We start from the raw sequence: 25,737 nt of genomic DNA on the forward strand, positions 1-25,737 counted from the left end.
CCTAGCTTTCTGATCCAAAATTCTTCTCGTTGTCCACGGAAAGGTGTACTCAGTGATGGACTGTTTGTGTGGTGGTAAATCTTTTCCAGAATTCTAACTTTCATTGACAAAATAGAATGATCAGGTAAATTAAAATGTTTGTATAAAAGTTGTGAAATCTATGACCTTTTACATTCATTGTATCAAATAATCGGTTTATTCCTAAACTTATTTATGACATGTGTATTCAATTTAAGAAAAGAACATAATATCTAATGTACTGGTCATCTCGTTTGTCAGACAATTTAGTTGGTAGCTGGCTTTTGTCGTCTATAATCAGTAAAACATTAAAAAATGAAACAGATGTGACAGATTCTTAGGAGTCTTTTATTTCAAGTTCATTGGGATATCTCGAATCATCATATAAATGGAAATAACGTATGACATTTTTTGAGCAATATTATACCATCTTCTTGTTTCAGTTGGGAGCTTAGATTGATTGATTGATTGATTGTTGTTTAACGTCCCATTCGAGAATTTTTCACTTGAGCAGTGAAGGTTCTTATCGTGCCAACGCCTACCATCGGTTTTTAAGGTCTCATCCGAAAGATCCGTGACTTTTGCGAAGGAACAAATACTACCTATGTTTACGTCTTAAGTTTGACGCGGCGCGGCGAACGAGAATCGAACCCAGGTCCTCCGATCACCAAGCGAACGCCCTATCACTAGACTACCGTGACCGGTTTGGAAGCTTAGAAATTTCCAGTTCTAAAAACAATGCTTCGCACAAAAATCAAAAGGTAAATTCAACATGTATACTGTGTATATCGCAACAGTAAATTAATTTTTAAACAATCTATGATTTAGATTTTTTGGTGAATTATACAAGTCCTTAGACAAGGATTGTTTAAAATCTACAAAGACATTGCATTGTTTTCTCTAATAATGAAATATTTTTTGGAAGTTTTTTTTATCTGCATTACTCCCCTTGATATATTTTCATATTGTTCAATTTAACAGTACATGCAAACATTTCTTAAGATATTGCTGATTTACTGCCCTTACATGTACATATATTAGTTAAAACTTAAAACCACTTTCCATCTCTATCATCAAAGAAAAACTAACACAGTTCTTGCTTAAGAGAGATTAATGTATTTAAGTTTTGAGTTTCTGTTTGTGGTGACTTGATGTAGACAAAATTTAATTCGGCCGCCGGGTCCTTTTCCAAAAATCAATAACAACACCTTTTGGGAACATCAGTGCTAGGAGATATATGAAGTTTGGGCATTGGATAATCTAAAAACAGCAAAACCCACTCCCCAAAAGCTTCTTTATCTATCCCAGCCTTCAGAGTATAAACGTGTTGATCTACTGGATTAAGTACTTTTTAAAGAAAATAGTTCTTGATTCTGTATATAGCAGTTAAAACGTATGAACCATGAGAATATTCTGTCCACTTGATCAATACAAAGGACTCAGGGCGGATGTGACCGGTCAACACGGGATTCTTACTCCTGATGCGTTTGGAAATTAAATATGTTAGGCGGATCCAATTTTATCGCAGAAAATTTAAGAATACTATTGATAAGCAAATTTTTAACGAATAACCAATTTTTTAAAAAAATTAGTTGATAGTCGTTATGATCGAACGATAGTCGAGTACTTGAACATTCGTATAAGGTCTTATTATACGATTGTACCAGATTTGAGGTTTAAGAATGTTTTAATTACTTATTAAGCTTATATTTTTAGACTAAAACAATTCATTAAATGTGATAGAATTTGGTCTTTACAAATAATATTTGGGAATATACATTTTCCTTTCATCTTTTGACTTATTACAGCATAAAATACAGTGAAATTCGACATCTATATCATTTTCACATTAAAACATATTTTGTTAACAATACCTTCTTATCCTCCATTGCAATTGGTAGTTCATGATTTGATGTTCTGAATCTATCTAGAATTTGTTTCTTTTGATTACTTAAAACACTTTTACATAAAACTGACATCCAAAAATTAAATTTGTGAATAGATTATATATCACACATTTTGTAGAATTATTGCATTTTGATCCCCAATTTTTCTTGAATTTGATCTAGTAATTTTTAATCTAAACTTTTAATTAGCAAAGCATTACTGAATAATTAGTTTTGATCCCAAATATTACCATACTCAAAATCGCTTAGTAATTTGTTCAATAATATTCAACAATATTGCGATTGATTTCCATGTAAACATTTAAACCAATAAGCAATAATTCTTGCTTTTGCTATGTACATCCCCCCAATTCATCATAAATCATAAAACTGGGAGTACGTGATTTTAATTGAAAAAGCGTTTTACAGCATTTAAGATCTCCTCTTTTTATAATTTCAACAATACCATAACCCCATACCTCACAACCATATTACAAAATTGGAAACAATGAAACAAATACAATTGATCATGAAGAGAAAACTATAATTGGTTATCTTTTAAAAATAAAATACCATACATAACTTTAGTCGCTCTTTTACTGGCATATTGTTTTGTCTTAAAAATTGACTCAGCCGATGAGAATATTTGAAATGTCAAAAATTTCATTTTTTTGTATTTGTAATTTTAAAAAGAAAGTTACCGGTATATGGTATTGGTCCCTTTGAAAACAAATCATAATTTATTTCAATATTAATCTCAAATTTCCATTAGCTTTAGATGCCGGTGGACGGTAAACAACACAGAGACAAACACGATTGTCCAATGAAATTGACAGTACATTACAAGTGCTCAAAATGAGTGAAATGAAAATCAGTAGTCTTAGGTTTGATGTTAATATGCTTTTTGTGAATAACTGCTAATCCACCTCCTCGGTGATCTCTCCTTGAATTTGGTAAAACATGATACCCCTCACGTGTAAGTTCGGATAAAATGACGTTGTCAGAATTTCTACCAGGTCATGTCTCTGTAAGAGATAGAAGGTCAATATCATTTGAGACAATATAATCATTGATTACAATTGTTTTGCTTACAGCAGATCGGCAATTCATAGTAACAAAGGGATATGTACCCATCACATACAGGGTTTTTAGTCTTAGGTACTGACCTCAAGTTTGTTGCATTCAAATTCCTGACAGAGTTAAACCTTGATACCGGTGGTCGTTTTGTAATACAGGTTGATATATGACAAGGGTAATTTAAATCAGAATTAAGGCTAAAAACAATTAAGTTGTGAAAGTTTGTGTTATTTGAAGATAGCCGGGCTCAACTACTTGTACGTTACACGCGGCGAACGAGAATCAAGCAGGTTTCTAAGAATTTAAGGTTTATTACAGAGATTCCTGCGTTCACTTCGGAATCAGTAGGCCCGGATACGATTCTCTTTCGCCGCATGTAACGTGGTTGAGCCCGACTATCTTCATATAAAACATAAGACAATTCAAATTTATAGGATTTTGTTTTTACAAAAGAAAGTTTTATATATCTACATCAGAAAACTCACATTCACACACACTTGCACACTGTTCTCAATTAAATGCACCTAACTGAAGAATGGTTGGTGTAGCCACTACCCTCCATCTGAGAATTTTTGAGGCACGATAACTTGGCAAATATATGGTGGAATATTTCTGCTCCCTATATGCAAGATAAATTATGTTAACATGAAACATAATAATGCAGACACGCGACTTATTTATGCCATTGTGCAAAAAAATTATGTTGACATGCAATTTACCGATGTCTTTAGAGAATCTAATTTTAACGTTGGTAAAGTAACATGTACATACTAACGCAATAATATGACATAATACAAACTAGATGCAACAGAATTATGTTAGCATGCGATTTACTTCTGTTAACATGCGCGATAATTATGTCAACATGCGACTTACTTATGTCAACATGCAAGATAATTATGTTAACATGCAATTTATTATCTTGCATGTTGACATAAACATCTTGCATGATTAAAATGTAGCTAGCATGTTGACATACATAGGTCGAATGTTGACATATGTAAGTTGCATGATAACATAAATAAATCGTAAGTTGACATAAATATCTTGCATGTTAACATAATTATCTTGCAATGTTAACAAAGTTATGTGCATCTTGCCTGTATGATGTCGTATAATGGCGTTAGTAAGTAATATTAAATATCAAAATTAGTTTCTCTAAAAAGATTGGTAACTTGCATGTCAACATAATTATTATGCATGTAGACATAATTATCTTGCATTTTAACATAATTTGTCTTGCATGTAGGGGCAGAATTATGCCACCATACAAATATGCATGAATTCATAGCCTTCCATGCCCTTACTTTGTTATTTGATATCATTTCCTTTTTTCGTTATGATTTAGAGATTGAAGGAAATTTCCAACATTGGTACAGCATTACCAATGAAACAATGCAAGAGACAGTTCAGGGAGATGTTGTTTGACAAGCCCCTTAGGTTAAAACCCGGTCAAAATTATTTATTTTTCCTGAATTCGTGTTTATTTACCCAATTCCTTTCACTGACAGCCAGAAAGGAGGTTTTAATTGTCGGTTGTGGAAAGCATCCAAGGAGTTCCGATCTCTTGATTTTTCGTTACGCTGGACAGACATTCATTTTATCCATACTTTATTTCTCTCATTAGATGATTATGTGAAAACATAGAGTTACATGTATACAATCAAGGTTAATCACATAATAAGATTAATATAATAATTATAAATACAATCAACAAAATAGCATACAAAACACATGTAAATGGCAAAACGAGTAAGGTGAAATGGAAATAAGGAAATATATAAATTAGGCAAATACTAAATAGATACTATTGATATATTCACAAACGTGTAAATTGAAGGCCACTGATAACTGTGAATGTGGTTGGTTTGCAAATTTGCTTCTGAAATTGGATAGCTCGGTTGTATCACGTGGCAACATTTCCTATGTATCGCAAGTTGGTCACATTTAGCTGTAGGAGATCTTTTCCAGATAGTAAATGAACGGAATTATGTCCAAAAAGAAAAAGAAATATCTTGCCATCTGTCATTGTACCAATTTCTTCAGAGAGGAGTAAATCAAAATTAGTGGAAATGTCATCCCACTAGCAATTACGTAAATCCGATGTCTGTGAGCAAGAGCAGGTGATGTGCATAATTATAAGTATATCTAGAAAGAGTTTACGACAGAATCTGCAGATGTTTGGAGTAGGTTCAGGAGGGCTAATGAGATTACAAAAAAATTACATAACAGAATTTCGTACAAGCCCGAAGGAACTGACCATATGAAACAGGGGTTCTGATTTTGGGATATAGACAGGAAACGGCGAAGAACATTGTCGTTTAACATTTTATTGTTTCGCTGTGTTTTTTGGTCTTTAGACACTGAAGATCTCACAATCTTTTTACAGAACTGTTGTAATCGAAATGGTTTATTTATGAGCCAGGTTTGCAGATATTCGGTAAGATTATAAGTAGATAAAAATGGTGATAACATTCATGAAACCATGTCGTTTGCAGGAAATGCTTTCCAAAAGCAAATATAAACGTGTCAAGAAGACTTTCTTTGGAGACAGCAATGACCCATGCAACAAAGTCCCCCAAGAAAAAGCTGTGTACGGATGTCTACTTTCGATTCAGTTGGTAGAACATTGAAAAGACTTTCACAGATATCGGATCTTGTCCTATTGGAAGGTTCTGAGAATTTTTACATATAAAATGTTCAAAAACATTCAGGCGTTGGTAATCAGTTGTAGATAGGTTGTTCCATAGTTCACAACCATAGAGAACTGTGGGCAGTACAAATGACTTATTAAGATGTGATAAGGTGAGAGGATTAAGGATTGATTGATTGATTGTATATTGTTTTACGTCCCATTCGAGAATTTTTCACTCATATAGAGACGTCACCATATAGCGGTGAAGGGCTTCAAATTTTAACCTTTACTCGGCACTCAGGGCCATTGAGCAGTGTAGGAATCTTTATCGTGCCAACGCCTGCCGTGACACGGGGCCTCGGTTTTTAAGGTCTCATCCGAAGGACCCGCAACTTTCACTTCAGAGTGCCGAGCGCATGGCGAAGGAACAGTTGCTACCTATTTTTTATCGACTTAGGTCAGTCGCGGCCGAGATTCGAACTCACGACCTCCCGATCACGGGAGGATTATGGAAGATCGATCCAATATCGTTAAGTGCATATGATTTTTGCCCCTTGCGACATGCTGACGGAATTCTATCCGAAACTTTGAGTTTGTTGTTGATAATAATCCTTAGGTGATTATATGTTTTGGAGCAAGGTGTCACTTACCCTAACAAAAATTTACTACAGTCAACTATAGTTTACTATAGTTAACTAATTATAAAGTAAAAACTTTGATACTTTGATTTACTATGGAACTTTACTTTTGAACGTTTTTTGAGAATTCAAAGCCAAAAATCTCTTAAATTCGATAAGAGTGATATAATTTTTTGGAAATAATATGTGAATATACAAATAATAGCTCCATCTAATACGAAAAATGTGAATGTATGAATTGCAAAAAAAATAATAATCTGAAATCCAAAGTAAAAATACTTTGATTTACTATAGTAAAAAAAACTTTGATACTATATTAATCTATTGTTAACTACATGTATACTAAACTAATGTTAAAAATAGTTAACTATAGTATTTTTTGTTATGGTAGTTTCCAAACAAAATCTTGATCTATTTTGTAACCTTTGGTATGGATTTGTACACGATTTTTGAGCATTGAAGGAAAAGTGTCATTTTCTAAATATTCATATAAAATATCAAACATATTTTTCTAGGGCAGTTTGGGTTATCCTGATACATGAAATATCATCTTCTAGTGAGGGACAATTACTAATTGTGTTAAATATCCCGGTATTTATGCTAGATTTTTCGAGATTGACAACAAGTTCATTAATAAATACAAAATAAAAGAAGGAATGACAAAACTCCAACTTGTCGTACACCGTGTAGAACTGGAAACTAATTAGATTGTTTACAACGATTGTGCTAGATGTATCTTTATGACAATCATTCATAATCTACCAAAGTTTACCCGAAATACCTAATTCATACCATTTAACAAGGAGAACATGTCTCCATACCGCGTCGAAAGGTTTCGAACGGTCTATTAAGCTAATGAAGACATTGCTGCTTGTTCAATGTTATGAAAAATGGTCTTCTCTTGTGTTAAAAGAAGCGGTTAAGCAACCCAGTATTTTTGAAAACATTGCTGTTGTTTGCAGGGAAAATTGTCAGGGTTAGTAATAAAACAAGAAATTCTTGACATTTTCAAAAATTTTCAAGAAGCATGATAACAAGGCAATGGGCCTATAGCTAACACATAATGTTTTTGGTTTTTCTCCCCTTTCTCCCCTTTAAATTGAAGCACGAAGAATCCTTGTATCTGGTATTTTTCCAAGGTATATAATGGAGTTAAAGAGTTCCGGGAGCTTTACGGCGTTTAAGATTGTTTAAGACTACTAATATGTCAGCGGTAGAAATTTGGCCGCCCGGAAGGTCATTTCGCGATTGGAGACACTGTTTATTGATGTTGAAGTATTTTTGATTCGATATGAGAGTAAAAGCTTTCATCAAATGACCAAGTTTTGGACAAAGTATATGTTTTCAAAGTAGGTGGCAAATGCATGTGCGACACCTGATGAATCTCGAAAAGACATTCCGTTTTAAATTTTTTTGGATGTGTACGAGAGGTTTTAACCTTTTGTTTTTAACTAGCTTAAAAGAACGTATATCACATTCTGCCGCTTCATCGGCCGTAAATTTCCATTTGGAACGTATGTAATTTCAGTCTGAGTCTATCGGATGTAGTTGCTAAACTTCTCCGTCCACCCTGGTCAAGTATGTGGATTGTAACCTGCCCGAGGAATGCATTTATTTGAATTGCTGACAATAATAAGTTTTGTCAGTTCGATTTATCTGAATCACATCAATATGTGCGTAGTGATTTCTTTTGGAAATGTATTAAAACAATGAAAACATGTGTTGATATCGCAAAGTACTCTTTGCACGTGAAAAATCTCAAAACGATTGCTCTTAAGATAATCTGATTAGGACCTAACATGTAAAACAACATACTAAAGGTAGCTCAAGCCCTCATTCAGGAACGAAATAATGCATCCACTGTTGTGAATGGACTGATTACAAGAACATCATTTTCGGATTCCAAATTGTGTGCCTTACTAGGTGAAACCGTAAACTCGTCACGGAAACGCGAAATGGACAAAGGATTATACTGGAGCCGGATCAAAAAGGCAAAACAGAAGAAAAGTGTCGATCATTAAAGCACGATAGAGATTCGTGTATTGTAAGTGTAGATGATAGAAAAAGTATAATCAGAACCAAAACAAAGGAGCCATATTTAGAGGAATGACATGTAAGAAGGCCGCAGGGTTTTACCTTATCCAGAATTGACAAAACATTAACAAGTTTTGGTATTCAATACTATATTTGACACAGTGGTGCAAAAACGTTTCTGACCTAAATACAAAGGAAGTTTTCTCACGGCAAAGCTCAAATGAGCCCACACAATATGCAAAACTTATTGAAGACGTCCACTTCTGACCGTTGGGTGTAAGATGTAGGCGTCGGTGAGCGAACGTCAATAGGAAGAAAAATGCGTGTCTTCGTCAACACCAGTAGCTGCAATAATGTAGCCCTCTCCGATTTTTTTAGTCTGATATTTTCAGGAGAGGGCTACAATTCCACTGCATCTCCGTAATGGTGCAAATATATTTTTTAGGTACGGGCGATTGGAGGCAAAATAAATTGTTTTTACATTCAACTTACTTCCAATAAGACGGAATTTTTATTCACTATCAACATCATAGCCCTTTATACGCGAAAACCAAGTAAAATAAATCTGCGTGTTTTCCAGTCGTTCACCTCAGCAACCATGACAGTTCTCGCTTGATGTACTGAGATTTGCGCTTGAAATTTAGAATCAATTGATAAGATAAATGTCGGTGTTGATAAATGTTCGTGTTGTATGTTATCACTAAACATCGATAAATAAAAGCATTCCATGTGATATTTTTATCATAAACAGTGATATTAATGCTTATAATAAGGAAAATCCGTACAGATCCGCTCCCCCAGATCCCAAATTCTCATTGGTTGTCCCAAAATAAAATCGATCAAGGTCAGTAAACATGGCGGATAAATTCAAGTTGTGATGTTGACATACACGAAAAATAACCGATATAAGGATTGTTCTGTATATTTTTGGATCAATTCATGTCTTGCATAACTACATTTTATGAGTTCATGTAAGATATGTTAATAAAATACCCACTTACTGATAATTTGAGCCGAAATCTGTGCGGTAGTGAATCAATCCCGCACTTGCACCATTACGGAGATCCTAAGGAGTTGTATCCCTCTCCCCCCCCCCCCAAAAAAAAAAAAAAAAAAAAAAAAAAAAATTGGAGAGGGCTACATTATTGCAGCTACAGCACCAGGAGTCTGGGAACAGGAAGTCTAAAACTGGAGTGGACATATACTGACTCTAACCAGGATAAATAATATAAAAGGAGCATTGGTCTTCATGGTCATATGAGCTGATGAGGATTATACAACCTTAACAGTCATAAGTATATACAACCTTGTAATGGACCAATGAAATGACAATTTTAGAATAAACAGGGATCAACTAAACAATTAATCTTGTAATCTGCAAACACTCATAAAGTTTGTGTTATTTACTTGTCTATATATACACTTATCACCATCACCTAGCCAATAACTCATTATAGTGTTTGAGCATAATAAACAATTAAATAACACTGCAGAACCAATGTGCTTATGGTCTTTTCTTCTTTTTGAATAATATTTATGCACAAAATAAAGTTTTTTTTCCTCTCGTTTTTATTGTCTATTGTTTGCAAGTCTAGTTGACCATTAAGAACTAAATAGGTGCTTTTTATATTATACATTATTAAGATTCTCGTTTGATTCTTTCATTTTATTGACTTATCAAATGTATTATTTACAGTAATTTAATATCCTAAATGAGTGGAGAAGAGGAAAAACTTCTCTTAAATTCGAATACAAATTTCCATATATGATTAATAGAGACATACCCACGAGCTTACTAACCCTTGAGTTAGTGGTCAATTGGTGAACTTCACAAATCTGGAAGAAGTGCATGTAACCTTGCTTATTATAACATGCATTTAGTTAATCTGCTACATACATAGGACCAGAGAAAGGAATAAATGCATTTTCACAATACAATCAATAGAATACCCTCCCTAACACAAGAACCTCTTACACAAGGGCTTTGAATTTCACGGTTTTGAAAGAGGCACCCTTGCTGATCACAACCTTGCACTTAGTTCATTTCCAATAAAGAAAGAAGACTTTAAGATAGCAATGCATTTTCACTAATTAATCAATAGATAGTCGCCGTAGCAAGAGAACCCCTGATACAGTGCAGGAAACTAATTTTGTTACAGCATCAATGCTGATTTGAATGCTTCCTTTGCTTGCTGATTTAATGCTAGTAATCCTTATCCTGATGCTGTTTTATAATTAGATCAATGCTACCGGAAGTAGCATCATGCTACCGGAAGTAGATAATGAATTTCAGCATTGCCGTTTAAAGCAATAAAAGTGCCTTTTACAATTATTTGATCATAATATCTCACTATGTATCATTAATGTGAATACTTTAACCAATATTCTTTCTTTCTTTTTTAATTTTTTTACTGAATTAAAACTCATTGATTTTCTGATGCTAGTAGGATAACGCTGATTTTACAGTGCAGGAAACTAATTTTGTTACAGCATCGATGCTGATTTGAATGCTTCCTTTGCTTGCTGATTTAATGCTAGTAATCCTTATCCTGATGCTGTTTTATAATTAGGTCAATGCTACCGGAAGTAGCATCATGCTACCGGAAGTAGATAATGAATTTCAGCATTGCCGTTTAAAGCAATAAAAGTGCCTTTTACAATTATTTGATCATAATATCTCACTATGTATCAATAATGTGAACACTTTAACCAATATTCTTTCTTTCTTTTTTAATTTTTTACTGAATTAAAACTCATTGATTTTCTGATGCTAGTAGGATAATGCTGATTTTATGTAGGTCAATGCTGGTTTTATCCTTTGCTTGCTGATGCTGATCCTGGTAATGCTGTTTTTTAAATGCTGATGCTGATGCTAGCTCGATCCTGATGCTACTAATGCTTATGCTGATGCTGGTTTATGTAACAAAATTAGTTCCCTGCACTGTATGTAGGTCAATGCTGGTTTTATCCTTTGCTTGCTGATGCTGATCCTGGTAATGCTGTTTTTTAAATGCTGATGCTGATGCTAGCTCGATCCTGATGCTACTACTGCTTATGCTGATGCTGGTTTATGTAACAAAATTAGTTCCCTGCACTGTAAAAGGACCATGAATTTCATAATTTTGAAAGAAATGCCATTGCTCAACAGGATAATGAACTTAATTTATCTGCTTATTACCTAGAGACAGTCCATTTTAACTAAATAATCAATATAGCCCAGCCCTAACACCAGAACCCCTATCTAGGAGCCAAGCAAGTCACGATTTTCAATAGAAAAAGCACTTTTACTCATCATTTCCTGAAACATTTAGTTTGTTTGCAAAATATAGTGGGAGAGATGTGGCTTATAGAGCCCCATTCTTTCTCCGGAACCCTCACGACTGACGACTAAAGACGAACGACGCTCGGCGACGAACAAAACTAGATTGCGAAGGAAGTATTTTCCATTCACCGATAAATGATGAGCATAAAATCTTTTCATTGTATATTCCTAACAAACTATGGTATTTTAGCATGGCAAGCCCGTAGCAACGGTTTCAAAAGGGGGGGGGGGGGCAACATTAAAAAGAATCTGACAAGCAAAAAATCTGACAAGCCAACAACCCCCACCCTCCACCCCACCCCACCTATCCACCCACACACAAATTAATTAACTGTCCAAATTCTAGAATTTGCCAGTGTCCAACCTAACCAAAACAAAAAGAAAGTACGTATGTATTGAAGGGGGGGGGGTCTAGCATCTAAACCAGCGTCTAAAGGAAAGTTTACTCTAGCAAAACACTATACTCAGAAAAAGTAGGGGACCAGGATTCCCCCATCCCTGACACCCCCCTCCCGCGTTCTACGGGCCTGCGTCAGATGTGCAATTTCATCAACCTTGTTTTTCGCTTGTTTGTTAGACAATAAAAGCTATGATTATTTGTAGTATCAGTACTTAAGTTCAAGAGTCAGAACACATATTTTACATATTTAAACTCTTTTCATAAGACCTACGTTAGCATTGTCAAAGAAGATGTGAATGTAGTGTATATTGAATCTTGAAATATATTTAATGGGTAAAGTAGAAATAACATTACTAATTATCAAATCTTTAAAGTCTACATGAAAGGGGTGGAGAGAACGAATAGTGATTGATCAAAAAACAGTCTACAAACGATACAAATCTGTGAACAGAGCATAAAACATGGACTCTGGAAATTCTTGAGGTTGGATCAGGTGCCTTGGAGGAGTTCCATATTGACCGGTCAAATCTGGCCTCAGTCATATGTATTAATCAGGTGACCATGAAAATTCAAGTCTTCAATGTAATATATACGTTAAATTAGATGTTCATGGATTATACCAAAATGTTACCTGCCCTCTAGATGAATGATGTCACTTAAGGTTATGTTACATAAGTAAATGGATATTATTTTCACCTTTTGACACAAAATAGGGATGGGACATACACTTTTTTTCATTTCGTAATGTATGGGACCTGATATCTCAAAAAAAAAAAAAAAAAAAAAAAAAAAAAAAAAAAAAAAAATTCACTGCAAACCCCTCCCCCGGTGATAAAATTTCTGTTGTCTGGCCCCTTAAGATAGAGGTTTGATTTATGTAAAAACAATTCATTTTTGAAATGTTATACATTCTGTATATAAGTAATACTATCGTGCGTATATTTTATACTGCCATTGATAAAGGATATGCCTTAAATTACAAATTTTACAAGCTCTGATCAAAGAAACAATTGCTCAAGAAGTATCATACGTAACATGCAGACATGTAGAGTTTTGTTGGTTACAAAGCATATAACACGGGTTTGTTTTTACTATTATTTTTTTTAAATCAAAGGTAAGATATTTTAGACTGTCTTAGAATTTGATTAATGTCGATTCTAAAGGCAACATTGTCTTTTTAATAAAATAATGAAAGTTTTTGGTTGAGTTTCCTGGCTAAGGAGTCTATAGGTCGGATCACGATCATCAGTTTATGCATTATATTAGGAAAATTTCTCTCTCTCTCTCTCTCTCTCTCTCTCTCTATATATATATATATATATATTATAAACGTAACATCGTCTGTTTTACAAATCGTTAGACATGTAATTTAGTGACGTCATTTTACATTAAATATATTTGTTTTTGTCATTTGACCAACATTTAAAACATAAGTGAAATATTTATTTGTGACTTTATTATCTATTCAGACTGTTTTAGTGTCAAAAATTGAAATACGCATCAAGAAATCCTTATGCTCAAGGGTGATCTGAGTCAAATAAACATCTAGATAGAATGTACCGTTAAAATGATAAATGTCCTACAGACCTAATTTAACATCGGGATCGAAATACAAAAATATTTTCAGAACGACAACTCGGCGACAACTCGGACTGACGTTGAAGATGGAGTCATGGAGTATTTATAAGCTACAAAGTTATGCTAGAAAGTATTTATAAGCCTACAAAGTCATTGTAGAAAGCAATAATTTAGGAGTTACAGGTATGGAGTTGTTAGTAATCAAATTAAGTTATTTTTTCCCCTTCGTTTTCAATTGTTTATGATAACATGAACAAGGAAGGTATTTGATTTTGTAATTAAACTTGGCAAAGCAGTTCAATTAAGGCGCCCAATAGAAATATTAACACTAGTTTGTGATTAAAAAATGCATTCTTAATCGCGATGGTATTTCTTTATAGTACTTTACTCAAATCTGACAAATGTTACTATGGTTATTATTGCATAGATGACGATTAGATTTTCTATTTAGACTCGTCACATGATGTGGCAGTCACGTGATTTTAGCAGTTATGCTTGCAATATTGAGGTCACATAAATTTCAGTAGTGCAAGAGCATAACCAAGTTTTAATTCAAAGTTAAGTTTATAAATATTTTTAAAACTCGATCATTGAAGTTTGTGAAAAGTGCTGCTATCCTATATTGATTGTACTCTTTCATTGTTAAAATCCTATTTGAATGTCTCAGACAGACTCTGCATGGTGAATTTTGTGTTGGTCAAGTACATTAAATATAGAAATAATTAATCCGTTTTCAAGATTTTAACAGGATTGCAGCACTTTCCATATAGCTTAATATTTCTAAAGTTAATGTGGAAAAGCTTAATATGATCCTTTGAATGTATGCTCTTGCACTAGAACGATTTATGAAGACCCTTACATTACCCTCAAATGTACCTGCAGGCAAATATACGACAGTATTAGTTATTAGGGAAATAAAGAAAAATATATGAGTAAAATCATAAAAATGTAAAAAGACATTGTATCTTAGTTATTTGAGTCTTAAATATCTGCAAATAATATTTTTATTAAAATATAAAATACATTTTTTATTTTAAAAATATTCCTTGATCTGCTTCTCACTGCTTACAAACTACGTCATGTTTTACAAAATTCTGTCACATGGACAGGTTCATAGCGATCAATGACTCGTTTATACTGTGTTATGTGGGATTTAATTAATGACAAAACAGCATGTTATAGTAAGTTTCAATGTAATTTAATTCTCTTGAATGGTTTAAAATAGCAAATAATTTCATCTTCTGATATTTTAAAGAATTTGTAGAATTGTGTGATGTCATAATTAACATTTCCCGTACAAGTTAGGCCCCGCCTCCTTTTTGTAGTCTTAACTGTGCTGCGAAAGTAATATAATGATTATTATTTTTTTTTTTTGGAGGGGGGGGGAGGGGGGTGTTAGTTCAAAAATGTTAAAAATGTTAAAACTTTGATTTTTTTTAAAAAAGCTAGTTTAATATGTTTCAAGACAATGCATATTTTGACCATTGGTTAATTTTTTATTGATAATATTGACATGAAACTCTGAATCAGAGTCCTAAAGTGGCTTCAATGGAATTAATTCACTAAAGTTTGATATTTTATACATTATACTGGCATACAGTCAAATTTCCAGAAGTACAGGTCCAACATGCTAGCTAATTGTACATTCACAGAAATATACAATTTTATTTGATAATTTCAAATCAAATTTCAGTGATGCACCTAAAACATTGTAAACTCCGTAGGGCTGGGATTAATCAGTACAATGCATGATTGTAATACATATCTTCTATGAGATTTTTGAAGTAAAAATATTAAATTTTAATGCCAAATTGAATTTATTAGAAAGTTTAAATTGTTGTTAATTTGGAATTTCTACCTTAATTTGAGGGGAGAAAATCAATTTCTATTCAGGTTGGTCCGTTTTATTAGACCTGGGTTGATGGATATTAAGCCCTGGATATACTCCTAGCACAAGGAACGACAGTGATAAAACTGACGTTACCTGTGTTTGACATTTTTACTTTATCTACACTGAAAAAAAAAATACCACATTCTGTATATTTCTTAGTAAACATTCAGTTTATTTAATTTTAGATGAAACACATCATAGATGTCACGCATATGACTTTAGCAATACACTGAAGAAGCACAAATAATCAAAGCACTTAGAAGTACAGAGAGCTGGGCTCATTTACAGAGTAGTGAACAAAGACCGTTTTACATGGAACATATAAGTTTAAGGAATATTTTTAAGTTTTGTGTGAGTTATTGGTGTGTAAATCACACAGGCTTGTCACATAGGCATAGCTAGCGCTTCAGGAAAAATATGCCTACGTGCAAGTCTGTGATTTACACACCAATAATTCACACTAAACTTAAAAACATTCCTTATATTTACATTTTACATGTTTAAAAGCATATTTGCATAAAATGCATATTTCTACGCGTGAGTAAACACGAAAATGACATTCAAATCAATTTCACAGTTGACTTAGTAGAAAAACACAGCAAATGTAAATACAATGTACATTGTAATAACAGATGAATAACAACAAGTTTTAACACTGGAAGAATATATAACAAAAAAAATATATGTTTCTGTGGCATATAGTATAAATAAAATGTTTAAAAAATTAAATAAAATGTAGTTTAACAGAGTAAACAATTTAGCACCGTCCTGTATCGTTTCGGGGTCTTATACCACTAACAGAAGTAAATTAACATTGATGTAGCCAGATCAGATGAGTCCTCAGTGGGGAGTTTTGCATCAAGATTTTTTGTTTAGAGATTTCATATACTGTTACTTTGTTTAATTTAGTGTTTGTATTGCCTCAAAGGTGGTCGAACATGCATACTGTATTTTTACTCGTAAATTTGATTTGGCGATGAGGAAGCAGCATTTCCAGTTGAACACCACAACATAAGCCGGCTATTGCTCTACGAGCAATGAGCCCGGCTAAAAATTGAGTCTAATACTAGTATTACAAAATAAACAGTCCAAATGAATATGATTCTGAGAAGCATACAATGAAGATTAGCTCCTCCATTAAATTGTCAGTCTTGCATGATCATGATGTGTGCCAAGAACTTTAACACTATCCTGCCTTTACAAGAAAAAGTTGTGTCATTTCTTGATTTGTTTGTGTTAATTTTGACAGCTTCTACAGGATGTGATGTACAACGTGTGAAAGGATTAAGAAGATATTTATCATCATACAGGTGCATGTTCATTTTTACCTTTATATTTTATAGGTTTGTGACTTTATATTTGGAAAAATAAATTAAGAGATGTATTATAGTTTTAAGAGTATCAGACTACTTTTATACGGGGATCATGAAACATATGCATGAATAAACCCAAACGTGCCTTATAATAACATTGTATCATGGATGCGATGTTTTCCATTTGAAGTTGCCTATATGTTAAATGTAGTTAAAATTAAAGAGGGTGGAGCTTAAGCATGCGCTAACTTCCAATGTGATAACTTGTTATCACATGCTTTTAAAATAAAAACAAATTTCAAACAAACAATTTATTTCTCTTTAGCAACCAAAAAAAAAAAAATGTTGACACATGTACTCTCATGTATGATTAAAAACAAATGTTAAAAAAGTTTTCCTGCAATATCTCACAAGTATGTTTTGTCTCAAAAATTGAACGAAATTTTACAGTTTTCAAACTGAAACTTGTTGGTCAAATCCGCCATTGCCCTGTTGTCAATTTTTTTTAACGAATTGCTGCTAGACTCCAAACCTACTAAGCCTTTCTCCAGCGTATTTTCAGCACACATAGTTTCTTGGTCATCATTTTCGTCATATGTATTTCTGTTTTCATTGCTTTCGGCGCTGGAGGATCCAGCATTTTACTGACATTCTCAGCTACCTCTGGACATGATCTTTTGTACTCCCGCACTGCTCTCTCCGACCTATGACCGGTTCTCTACATGATCGCCTGTTCATCCATTCCAGCACTGTATAACTGGCCAGCACAGGTGCGCTTGCCACTGTGGTTAGTAAAGTTTCCAACGAGGCCCCCCTTTTTACAGATGATTTTCATGAAGCTCTTAATTTTGTTTACACCAACAACTTGTGCACCATATCGAGTAGGGTTCCCTGCAAGTGGACGTCTGTAAAACTCTCCATCGTTTCCGAGTGCATTAATTATAAGGTACTGATGGAAATAGTCGGCGAAGCATCGATCTCCTTAAAAAAAGTAACAAAAATAAATTTATATTCATCATTGTAGATTGTAGTTTTAAACATTAAAATTAAAATTAAAATTAAAATTTATATGTAAAGGAAAAAATACGTTTTGTCTCACATACCTGGTTGACATTAGAGAAGAATATCCTTACTTTACAGAGTTAGGTGGGCAAGTCCTCCCTTAAAAGTCTTGTTCGAACCGCTGAAAAAAATGGATGTATTTACCTCACCCATCCTCACCAATGTGACGTTTGCACATGCCAGGTCTCTATGCTCATCAAATCCCCGCAGCCCGAATAGTTTACACATATAAACAAGAGGCCCATGGGCCACAACGCTCACCTGAGTCAATATGACCCTGCTGTTCTTCGTCAGCAGATTTCCTCTCCTATATTTCTCCTATATATTCATATATAAAGCTTTGATCGCCTGTTCTAGGCATACCCTATCCCAAGGTGCCATGTTTTGAATGAAACTGAATATAAACCTTCTGAGGATGCTTCTATCTTCATATAACTAATCATGATTTTGCTGTTCTTTAAAACAGAATTTTAAAAAATATGTCTAACACCCTACCCTGGGGGGGGGGGGGGGTTCAAGTAATGAACAAACTTGAATGTACACTACCTGAGGATGCTTCCATATCAATATGACTGATCATGGCGTTGTTCTTGACAATGAAGAAGATTTTTAAAGATATTTCCTGTATATGTTATTTTGTAAAACTTTGATCCCCCATTATGGCTCTACCTATTACTGGAGGATGCCTTGAACAAGCTTGAATCTACAATATTTGGGGATGATTCCATATCAATATGACTAATTGTGGCTTTGTCGTTCTTGAGAAGAAGATTTTTGAAGATTTTCCCTATATATTCCTATGTAAAAGTTTGATCCCCCATTGTGGCCCCACCCTACCCCTGAGGTAATGATTTGAATAAACTTGAATCTACACAACCTGAGGATGATTCCATATCAATATGACTAATTGTGACTCTGTTGTTCTTGAGAAGATTTTTTTCTATATATTCCTATATAAAACTTTGATCCCTCACTGTGGCCCCACCCTACCCCCAGGGCTCATGATTTGAACAAACTTGAATCTACACTACTTGAGGATGATTCCATATCAATATGACTAATTGTGGCTTTGTTGTTCTTGAGAAGAAGATTTTTAAAGAATTTTCCTATATATTCCTATGTAAAAATTTGATCCCCCATTGTAGCCCCACCCTCCCCCCGGGGGGTCATGATTTGAACAAATTTGAATCTATACTACCTGGGGATGATTCCATATCAATATGACTAATTGTTGCTTTGTTGTTCTTAAGAAGAAGATTTTTAAAGATTTTCCCTATATATTCCTATGTAAAACTTTGATCCCCCATTGTGGCCCCAACCTACCCCTGGGGGTCATGATCTGAACAAAATTGAATCTACACTACCTGAGGATGATTCCATATCAATATGACTAATTGTGGCCTTGTTGTTCTTGAGAAGAAGATTTTTAAAGATTTTCCGTATATATTCCTATGTAAAACTTTGATCACCCATTGTTGCCCCACCCTACCCCCGGGGGTCATGATTTGAACAAACTTGAATCTACACTATGTAATGAAGGTTTCGCATAAGTATAAACTTTTCTGGCTCAATGGTTCTTGAGAAGAAGATTTTTAAAAGATGACACCAAATTTTCACCAATTCTTAATTATCTCACCTTGGAAGAGGGCGTGGCCCTTCATTTGAACAAACTTGAACCCCCTTTACCCAAGGATGCTTTGTGGTAAGTTTGGTTGAAATTGGCCCAGTGGTTCTGGAGAAGAAGTCGAAAATTTTAAAAGTTTACAGACGGACGGACAGACGGACAGACAGAGAGACAGACAGACGGACTACAGACAAAATGTGATCAGAAAAGCTCACTTGAGCTTTCAGCTCAGGTGAGCTAAAAACACTGTGTATTGTAGCGTTTCTGCAGACTTGTTTCCCAGTACTTCTATTTCCCAAAGCAGTTCTTCGTCTTCTGGAGTTATTGAATCTGACTGTTTGACTTTAGTTCCTAGTCCTTTTGACAAGAGGGATTTCATTTGAGCATCCAGGGTTTTTCTAAAATCTGCAAATTTCAAGTCTGAAAAAAAGTTAATGTCATGTCTCTTGTTGTCTCGTAAATACCTAAATAATCCACAAACTAAATAGAAGACTGACTTAGGTGGGTATTCACTTCCGTCCTTCTTGCGAGCGTCACATACAAAATGTGTCAATGAATAGCTCATGGTAGAAACATCCATGAGTAGAAGTTCTGGTACTGCAAGTACAAGAGGCAGATTTTTGTTTTTCTCTTGCCGAAACTCCAAATGCCCATTGCAACGAGTATTTCTCTTTGTATTTTGATTTTCTTGACTAGAAATCAACTTCTCAATTTCGCAATCAGAAATTTCCCCGAAAAACTTGGCTGACACATCACTGTTCGTTTTAAATTTACCAAACCTATCACCACCTCTGTCCAAATTAAAATCTCCAAACACGTCATCATCGAGGTTCAGCACTTCGGGACCTGCCAGCGGCGAAATACCGAGGTTCATATCAAACTCATTTCCAAAACTGATTTCATGCCTACCGTCAATGAGTTCCTCTTCTTCCTCAATTGCATCACAAATCTGTGAAAGTGTGATATCTTCCTCAGTTATTTGCAAAAAGTCAAGCTCATCAAAATTATGAGATTGTGTCGTCCATCCTCTCGCTCTGTTTTACTGGAAATGTCGTCTGCACGCCAGTTGCGCTATACCACAATGCTTTCCGATGGTGGGCGGAGTTTATCAAAGAAAATTCTAGACCTTTCCAGAGATTAACTTATTTCCACAGTTATTACTCGTAACTGTTCTCTAAATATCACTTATTTGTACCTTTAATACATTGAAGCTGTACAGATATATTGTCTAATTGTACTGTGTTTATATTGACAGATTTCCCAGGATATGCTGTTTATCTGAGTAAAGCTGAAGAAGATGAAGAAATCACTATTTTACAGGTTTAACTGAATTTCCTTTCTGAATAGAAATGGGTTTGTATTGTTAAGGAATCAACAAAATTCAAATTAAAGTATGTAATTGTTTTAAGATTAGACTAAGCGTTCTGCAGAGAAATCTTAGAATGAAAAGCCTTTTAAGAAGAAAAAATGTATGTTATTAAGTCACCTGTGTCATTCAGGTGATCTTTTGCTATCTATTTTTGTCCGTTGTTGTGCATCGCGTATTAACATTTGAACATTTTAAGCTTGTTCTCTGAAACCACTGAACCAATTTCAGCCAATTTTAGGAAATTGCATCTATTAGTGAAGAGGAACAAAATTTGTGAATTTCATGATCCCCGGGGCCTGAAGGTTGGTGCTAAATCCTCCAAAATTGATGCAATCTTAAAATGTCTTCAAAAATTGTCAAACTCCTGGTCCCAGGGTCAGGGGTTCTGGCCTTTTAGGGGTGTATTGATAATATATGCTCATGGGTATTTAGCTATGTGCATGATTATGATGAGCATTAATGCCTCTTCCAAATTTTTGAAATTATGGCTTCTTGGTCTGAAGTTCTAGTGTTAGGATCTGTTGATCATATAATATTAAAAATGCATAAATTATCTTAAAATCTCATTCTCTGTCCCTGGGTATTTAGCAAATTATATAAGTACATGGTTATTTTCAGCAAGGATGCCTCTTTGAAAATTGTGAAATTCATGGCCCCCGGGTCAGGGGTTCTGGTCTTGTGTATGTGTGTGTGGGGGGGGGGGGCTTTATTGATTTTCACTATAGTATCAATACAGCCCAAGCCACCCCCCCCCACCCCCACCCCCCCAACAAGACTAGAACCCCTGACCAAGGGGCAATAAATTTCATAATTTTGGAAGGGGCATCCTTGCTCGACATAACCATTCACTTAATTTGTTTGCTAAATCTTCCAAAATTGTGAAATTCGTGGGCCCTGGGTAGGGGGGTTTCAGTGTTAGGGTTGGGCTCTGTTGATCATTTAGTAAAAATGCATATATTTTTTAAAAATGTTCTCTGTCTCTGGCTATTTAACAAGAAAAGAAAGCGCATGGTGATGTTGATTAAGAATGCCTCTTCCAAAATTGTTAAATTCATTAGGAGTGAAACAGTTTATCGCGGTATCGATTCACCGCGGTATTTTTTCTCAATTTGATACACGGTACAAAATCTCCATTTTTCGGTTCGGTTCATTTTTTGGTTGGGATCGTTATTCAGTCAGGTTTGGTATAAGTAAAAACACGCTACTCGGCTTAACGAGGTTGGATCCTGATATTTAAAGTCTTAAACTTTTTTTGTCAAATATATTTTTAGTTTCTACACACATAGCTTAATTAAAAATCAAAACAAAAAATGGGGGTCAATATGCTTCTTTTGGCGCTACAGTACATTTAATATGACCTTTTTGCACTGAAATTTGTGTCTTAATCAAAAATCACCTCTTCGACGTTTTTCCCTCCAATGTTTTTTATCCAAATAAAGCATGGGACAAAATAAACTATTAGTTTATTTAAAAAAAAGACACACTGAAATTGTGACTAAGAAAAAGTTGCAAATTGCTTCGCATAATCAATTATTTGACCTTTCTGCACTCACAAAATGTGATTTTTCTGGCATTAAAAATTTAACAAGCAAAAAAATTATTTTAAAGTCTTAAACTTTTGCTGAATTTAAGCAGATTGATCAAAGTAATCTTATATATTCAGAAAAGAAAAACAAAAGTGGGGGTTTATGATGTAAATTTTTAGATATTACTAAAAAAGTGTTAATTTTATGTTAAAATTGGCTCAATTTTTTCCTGGACTTTCAGAATATATTTACTATACTTGTCACAATATAATGAACGAATTCATGAGAAATAACTTAATAGATATTTCAGAACCAGAATAAAACATTTCACTGCAAAAACAGCTCTGTGTGCAACCAGCATGGAAAAATAGGAATTTAAACTTAAGGACCCTCTCTACATCAGTGCAAAATGTTTTTTTTTTTGGACACTGAGAAAATTATACTGTATACATGTGTAAATATTAAGCTTATCTATTGAATTTTCAATATATGGTACGTGGCATTTACCCCCAGGAAAAATGTTCAAAGACAGCAAAGTTTCAATGAACGGAAATCACTGTAGTTTACTTCAGTGGATAAAATATGTGCAAATGAAGTGTCCAATTAATTTATCTTAGCCTTTTAAAATGTTCAGAATGCTTGAATTGATCACAGATTGAGTAATACATTGAAGATTTTAATTTATTTGAATTCAGATCTAAGGGCAGATCACTCTAACTGCAGAAAAATACCACAGAATCAGAACTCATTAGTGTGCAGTGTAGAGAGGGTTCTTAACAGTACTGTATATACTTCAAAAGGGAAAAATTGATCATTTTCTTCTAAAAAACCTTCCGCCACAAAATATAGTTCCTAGCTTAATCCTATTTGAATGGAATTTAATCGCGGTTTTTTTTTCATTGGATATAGTTTAATTTGCATTGTAGAATCCAGATTTAATGTTAGAACTTAAAAATGATGCAGAATTTTAGAAATAAAGGTCCAGACCAAAATCTGCTCAAAGGCTCGGGATCGAACCTCCTTAATTTAATTTTTTAAAAAGTAAATTTTTTAGGACTGGTAGTTTGTAAAATAATCTTTAACAGTCAAATCATCCTCATTAATTTCTTCTAGTCAATTTGCACGTAGATACAGTGACATGATTTTGTGAAACAAAACATAAGACAATGTTGAATTTGTTTCCTTCTATCAAATTGTATCGTATCGAAAATAGCCCTACGGAGACAAAATTATACGATACGTATCATGACGGAGGCTTATCGTTTCACCCCTAAAATTCATGGCCCCAGGGCCAGGGGTTCTGGTGTTTGGGCAGGGCTGTAATGATTACTGTAAATCTGGAAAATTTTGCTGTAGATAATTTTTAGCAAGTTTGCGCATGCATTGCATTCGCAAAAATATTTTTCTTAAAAATAACTCAACAACAAAAAATGTTTTTATCTAAAGATCACTGGAAGATAACATTGTTATATATATTTTATGTACATTTGTGATTTATGAAAATGTTATGAAAACTTTCAACACTTTGGATGATTTATCTTTTCTAATATTTTTATCTGATTATTAAATGTTGGCGTAGTTTAATATTATATGTTTATTCGTAATTTATTGTATGTACATATGTAACTTACGAACTTTTAAGAAAATTTTAAGAGCTTTTTATATTTTAGTTCAAATGATGATTCGCAAAATTTTTAAACGTAAATTTAATCAACAGACTTTTGACCCAGATTCGCAAAAATAAATTGACGTAAAAATTTCCAGATTTACGGTATGTAGTAAAAAGGTAAATTCTTAAAAAATCTTCTCTGCTCCTGGGTATTAAGCAATCAAAGTTAGTGCATGATTAAGATGAGCAAGAATGATTCTTCCAAAATTGAATTCATAGCTCCTGGGTCAGGGATTCTGGTGTTAGGGCGGGGTTCTATTGATTACATAGTAAAATTTCTTTGAAATACCAGTTTTGTGAAATTCGTGACCATTGGATCATGTATTCTGGTGCTGGGCAGGACTCTATTAATTTTGTAATGAATTATAGAGATAAAGAACAGTAATCAAGCATAAAAGTCCATTGGAACAATACAAATTAGGAACAGAGCAAACACGGAACTCTAAAATCATCAGAGGTGTTAGGCAGGGCTCTATTTATCCTATTATCCTATTTCTCTTGCTTTTTGGGCAATATATCTTTATCTCTCAGTTTATTCTCTTTTATTTTATACTTCAGTGGATCCTTTATAGTGTTGTTATTATACTCAGGTAACCTGTAAGGTCCTTAGGCCTCTTGATTAATTTAAAATCACTTAAGTCATTCAAGAGCTGTACTGCCATCAGCTTTCTGTCAATGTTGTTTTATGTTTTGAAGTTTTATCTTCCTATTATATACCTTAGAAAATAAACTTCAAACACATGTCTTTGTATACCAAATTGATAAGTACATTAATTAACTAATGCCTTACTTTTTTTTGCAGATTCCACATGATGTAAAGTACAACTTTAGAAAAGAAGAGGACATCAACATTGTGCAGGTTTCTATAATCCCTTTATATGGGTTAAGATTTAATTATACCACCAGCTAATGGAGTTTGTTGGGTACCTTGGAATCGCCTTGTACTTCTGTTCATCTGCGTAATCTCGTTCAGGCTATAAATTAGTTAATGAGAAAGTCTACAGAGCTCTCACTTGGTACAGAGATTGCTAATGTCATGAGGGTTTGTTTCGACCTTGACCCAAGGTCATTCTAGCTAGTTCAAGGTCACTGACAAAAGTCATAAAATTTTTGCTCCGGCTTTAAATTTGTAATGGAGAATCACTGAAAGCTCATACTTGGTACAGGGTTTTTTTTATGAGCCAAGAATGCATCATTCCAGCACGTTTAAGGTCACTGGCAAAAAATTAAAAAGTCTTGTCTGGGCTTTACTGTGACTTTGTAATGGAGAATCACTAGAAGCTTATACTTGTTACAGAGATTGCCTATGATCTGAGTGTGTGCCATGACCTTGAGCCAAGGTCATTCTGTCAAGTTCAAGGTCACTTTTAAAAAGTGTTAAATGCATAACAGGTCTATAATTTACTAATGACCAAAGGATGTGTCATTTTTATAACTAAGGTCGTTATGGCAAGTTTAAGGTCACATTTACAAAATTTGAATGATCACTTAAAAAAATCAGCAGGGGTATTATTTTGTGAGCTTGCTCACAGTAAATCTAGTTAAGACACAATTTTATGCCTTACTGTGAATATGTCATGTACTACTTGTCATATTAGTCTTTTAACCCCCACAGCAGACTAAGATTGAGGGCAGGGGTACACAGGGATCATCTTATCCATCTGTCTGTTTAGCTGTCTATCTGTCCATGCAGCT

General features: G+C 34.0%; 1 pseudogene; it reads right to left on the reverse strand.

Moving 5' to 3' along the window:
- Positions 1-17,327: 17,327 nt before the first annotated feature.
- LOC133194322 (uncharacterized) lies at positions 17,328-25,368 on the reverse strand (annotated as a pseudogene).
- Positions 25,369-25,737: the final 369 nt, after the last annotated feature.

This window comes from Saccostrea echinata, unplaced genomic scaffold (assembly GCF_033153115.1).
Source record: "Saccostrea echinata isolate AGI-Se365-2 ecotype Australia unplaced genomic scaffold, CSIRO_AGI_Sech_v1 ptg000029l, whole genome shotgun sequence".
NCBI lineage: Eukaryota > Metazoa > Mollusca > Bivalvia > Ostreida > Ostreidae > Saccostrea > Saccostrea echinata.